Source organism: Aegilops tauschii, chromosome 2 (genome assembly GCF_002575655.3).
Source record: "Aegilops tauschii subsp. strangulata cultivar AL8/78 chromosome 2, Aet v6.0, whole genome shotgun sequence".
Lineage (NCBI taxonomy): Eukaryota > Viridiplantae > Streptophyta > Magnoliopsida > Poales > Poaceae > Aegilops > Aegilops tauschii.
This window is the reverse complement of record NC_053036.3, coordinates 629,905,693-629,910,825: the sequence shown is the minus strand read 5'-3', so window position 1 is coordinate 629,910,825 and position 5,133 is coordinate 629,905,693. Positions and strand designations below refer to the sequence as shown.

General features: G+C 38.4%; 1 long non-coding RNA gene across 2 annotated transcripts; it reads left to right on the top strand.

Annotated features, from left to right (window-relative positions):
- The first annotated feature begins 253 nt into the window (after window positions 1–253).
- On the top strand, window positions 254–4,426 carry LOC109733691 (uncharacterized). Of its 2 annotated transcripts, XR_012203593.1 has the most exons (4): window positions 254–601; window positions 692–2,320; window positions 2,406–3,961; window positions 4,121–4,426. It is a non-coding gene; the product is annotated as an uncharacterized lncRNA (long non-coding RNA). The 2 variants fall into 2 exon arrangements; XR_012203592.1 differs by having other exon boundaries at window positions 263–601; window positions 2,406–4,426.
- The last annotated feature ends 707 nt before the right edge of the window (window positions 4,427–5,133 follow it).

The following is a 5,133-nucleotide window of genomic DNA, read 5'->3' as shown; positions in this document are numbered from 1 at the left end:
CTTCCCTGATGCACTACTTTCCCATGGTTTTAAAATTTTATAAACAATGTAAACTTTTTAAAGAAACTCACGTCCCTTTAATATTAAGAAAGTAAATAAAGGAAAACAGGTTGTACGTTGCAACAGGAAAAGAGGTTATATATATATATTCTTCACCCTGGTCAGTCCGCCGTGTGACGGTCTGGTTCAACCCAGCACAAACCGATGTAAATTTATAGCAATTTTTTTATCGTGCCGCTGTAATTTTACGTTGACGCTGGAAGGTCGTGGGGATTAGGAGCTAGCCCACGCCATACATCAATAGATGCGAGCGGTTTCGTCTGAACGCCGACTAGCGAGCGGTGATTGGCGGCGTGCTGGACGGCGACGTGCTCGGCGGAGAATTCTCATCGGATGATTCCCTCGCTCCCCTGTCCATCTCTCCCCCGTCCTCTCGTGCGACTCGGAGACCGACGGCGGCAGCGGTGATGGAGCGTACAACGATTTTGCGGCGGCGACCAATCCCAAATCCATCCCACTGCTCAGACGGATAAGGCGCTTGCGACAACCAACATTCACCGAACCAGATTTTCCATTTCCTCGACAGGCGGCTCCGGCACAGGTTCTCCACGTTTCTCACGCTCCCTCTTCTTCTCTCTGCTTCCCTTCCAACCCCAGCTCACCCTGCTAGATCTGAATGATTGCCTTGCAGGAATGAAAGTGCGCCCTATGTTCAGATTCCAGAAGCTATGCCACGGCCGCCTACAATTCCACCCAGGATAGCAAATTTGCATGCATGTTTGATTTCTGATCTCTTCCCAATCTGTCCTGTTCATTCAATTTTATACGGTCATAGTTTAGCTAGGCTCCATATATCCGTAGTTGCAAAACAATTCTTGAGATTTCCTTGGTAAAATTTCTGGAATATTACATAATATTGCCTGTGCCATCATAACCATTTGTTTATCCCCTAGTATAAAAATACCAAAGTAAGGTCTCTATACATACATACGAGAAGCACCTCTTTAATTGTAATTTGCTGGTAGAAACATCGACCCGTTATTACTGGACATGAAGTAGCTTTTACAAATGCTATAGGTAATTGCGTGGAAATTGATCTGAGAAATTGTTGTCGAGATAGGTAATTACATACTTGAGAACAGTTGCTCTTTAAGATTTCTTGAGCTTTATTCCGGGTGCTCAAGTGAAGCAATTGCTTCTCATTGAAGGGTCTGTTTCTTTCTTGGACGGGTCAGGTTGTTCCTATTTTCTCTTTTATTCAGATTGGATTTGTAAATCAGAAAGTGTGATGCTCAACGAGATTCAGGTCGCGCTAAGACATCAACGATCAGTGCCGACAAGCCTCCACTATCTATTGCAAAAATGAAGAACCGTGTTGATTGCTTATCTTGAATATGATTTTGGGCAAATAGGACCTGACTAGCTTCTAAATCTGCTGAACTGTACTGATCATAGTGTGAAACTAATTTTGCTTTTGCTCTTCTAAAGGCCATCTCACGTTGATTCATAATTTGCCAGAGGAGATGGCTCAGTTGGAAGTTATGTTCAGTTTCTTGATCCTTATGCTAATTCTCTGTCCATTTGTAAGACAGCTGGTGATGTTCAGAATAATAAGGGAAGTGCCTTGCACCTGAATGTCAAATGAAAAAGTAGAGTTGAAGGTTGTGATCTGTATCCTTGCCATGGTTGCTCCTTGCTGATACAGGCTTTTATATTTGAATGCTCGCTACTCTCGCACATATATAGATTTTTCATTATAGATGCAAATTTGGAGCCGCTTAAATTTGCTTGCCTGTCGTTTTACTTAGCAATCTGCAAGAAAAAGAAGGACACCATAGATTGCTTGGCAATAAAGATCGACATAAATTAGCAATTTGTGTGTAGCCTTAGAAGTCTATATATTTATTAAATTCTGAATTACTTGTGCTCGCGTCCTTAATGTGATGGTTGCTTTGCCTTATGATCAAATTCTCAATTGGTAATGGTGACTACATTAGACTGTTTAAGCAACTAAGCAACTCAAGTCCCCTTGTGACTACAAGTCATGAGTGGCCGCTGCACTATTCTTGTATGTTCTTCTATTTTCAATGGAAGCATTCAATCATATTTGTTTTTTTCTCTCACATCAGTTTATATACCTCTCCATGGATCATTCAGGTGTAAAAATATGGATTTTCACTTTCGACCTGCAGTATTTGACGGTCTCTGTGTGGAGGGTTTCAGAACTTTCTCTAGGCGCAGACCTGAATACTAGCAGTACACGCTTGCAGCTAGCAAAAAATGCAAGATGCAGGGTCGTGTTTTCTTTTTCCAATGCATGGTAATGAAGCCTGTTAATCCTCAAGTGTTATATGTGCGCTTGTGTGTTGGTATACTTCTGAGAACTGAAAATATTTTGTTTTCAGGTATCTGTTCAGGTGGATGACTGCTAATTTATGTGGGATACGAATGTCTTCATATTTGTGGTGGGTACAAGTAATATTAAATTGAAATTTGAGGCCCTCTTTTCATTACAACCAGTGGCAAAATTTAGGTTTTGGTGAGAAGAAAGGTGAACCTAATGGCTACAGCACTATCAAGAAGAATGTTTTAATCGCTGGAGAAATTGAGGAACAAATGAAGTTGATAGAAGAACGAGCAATAAATATCTATTAAACACATATATAGATTGCTTGGCTATAAAGATCGACATAAATTAGCATTACTTGTTTTGGGCATAGCTGAACGTACCAACTTAATACTACTGAAATTCTAAAATCGATCAGAAGTAATGTTTGGTTTTGTTCATAGGTCGTCCCCTGTTTTGTCATTCCAACTAACTGAAAGAGATTGTAATTGGGTCAACAAATGGCATACATTTTTTTTAAGCTGACAAACCTATTTTGTTGAAAATCTGAACTTTGTAGTTCAGTAGCTATTGTGCAGGTGTATTTCAATCTTATGGCTTTTTTTGCTTGAGATTCGTATACTGTATGACGTTGAGTTTGTTCACATTAACCTATGTTCCTATTTTGCTGAGTATCCACTGAAATATGCTTAATTTCTTCTTAATTCCCCGTGTTTACTACCACAGTACCACTATATTTGATATGTTTTTATTGAGTTCCATTTAATATTGATTCAGCTATATTATGGGTGGCTTTGGCATTTTCCCCTTACAATCGTGTGTCTGACGAATTATGGGGAGTGCCTCTTTCACACTAATGTTCATTGCAAACTAATCATGAAATTCAATTACTTCAGGTCTTTACTTTCAACATGATCTACCTCTAATTTTTTGCTCCTCTTGTTTCATCACAAAGCAATGAAGTTTAGTACTCCCTCTGTTCACTTTTATAAGACGTTGTAGACATTTCAGACAGTGCCTAAAACAGTTCAATCTTAGCTGTCTGAAACGTCTTATAAAAATGAACGGAGGGAGTAGCATAACTTCTAGTAGTATTAAGAAAATCCATATTGAAGGGACTTAAGATACTTCTATGTTTTATTTTGATGACACTCAGGTGTCAGACTAGTTAGACTTAGACATTGTCGTAAATAGTTGCTAGACACAGACTAGTTCAATACGACGACTCCTACCATTGAAGCTGGCACAGTTTGATAAAAGACATGGTTAGTGAGCATTTAAACAATAGTTACAGAATTTGGCTTTTTGTCTTGTTTCTCACTATACTTTTGATTCACCTGCAGCTAGCATGTTATGGGTTCATGTGATTCTGATGAATTTGGTACATCAAAAATCCCACTGTGATATCTTTGATTTTGACATTATATTATTTCTAGTTCAGGGAAGTGAAGCCTATTAGTCATAAAGTGTACATGTGCTTCTGTGATGGTGGCCACTACCTGTTTGTTGGTATACTTTCAAGAATTGAAATATTCTATTTTTTTCAGTATCTGTTCAAGTGGATGACGGTTAATGTACAAGGGATAGAGAGTCATGTCTTCATATTTATGGTCGGTAAGAGTAATGTGCAATTGAAATTCAAACCTTCGTTACTAATAACCAGTAGCAAGGTTCAGGTTTTGTGAGAAGAAAAGTGAACCAAAGGCGATAGTACTATTAATAGGATACTGTGTTTCTTCCAGCCCATGGATAAGAATGTTTCAGTCGTTGCAGAGATAGCTGAACAGATGAAGTTGGCGTAAAATCTATGGTCACCTACTGCTTCAAGATCAAGTTCGACAGTAGTCAGTTTGCAAGTTCGATAGCATTCAATTTTGTAATAGTGATTTCTGAAAAATAATAATCATGCTGCTGGTTACTTAGTGCTCAGTGGCATTCAGTTACGTCCAAACGAATTTTATTTGTAATCTTAAGATGGCTTTTGTTACGTGAGTATTTCTTGGAACCACTACACGGAATCTAGTATTTACTAGACCGCTTTGTTATTCCATGGTTACCAAAAATTCCTTGTGTACAAAATCAACCAGTGACCTATGTTTCTTACGGTTACTAAAAATGCCTCCTACGGAATTGTGATAGTGGCCTATGTTACTTAAATCAATCACGTACCATATTTCATTTTTAGTAGAAAACCGGTGTACTCAGTCCAATGTAAACATCAATATATCTGAGGCAAAATACCTGAACTATAGAAAGGCAGACTTATATCTGAAAAAAATTAAGAACGCCTCACTACTGTAAGATTATCTGATTAGCCGTAAAATTACAGCAAGAGGCGCTCTGTGGGTTGCTCGCCTACAGGAAGTAATTGACTCACATGCAAACCATAAGATTACCTTGCACTCTTTTCTTTACAGCTGTTTTAGTGCGGAGACCCGTTTCTGATTCAAAGCTATAATATTACCTCACAAAAGTTCTGTTTCTTTCCCCTCAAAAGAAAAAAAGTTCTGTTTCTTACTGTCTATGGTTTTGGACGTGGGAGCACAAGTTGGCTGGGGTGAGGAATAAGAATTCCTCACCCAGGGTGACGAATAGCGCGACCCTATATATTCAAAAACAACTTATGTATGGCATGTTTATTGATTTGCCACAAATTGTAGAATAATGAAGCCTAAATAACAAAATATATTTTGCGGTAAGTGATTGTATATGCCTAAACAACTTATATATTTTGTAGAATAATAACAAAATATAAGCCTAAACAACTTATATATTTTGTGGTAATC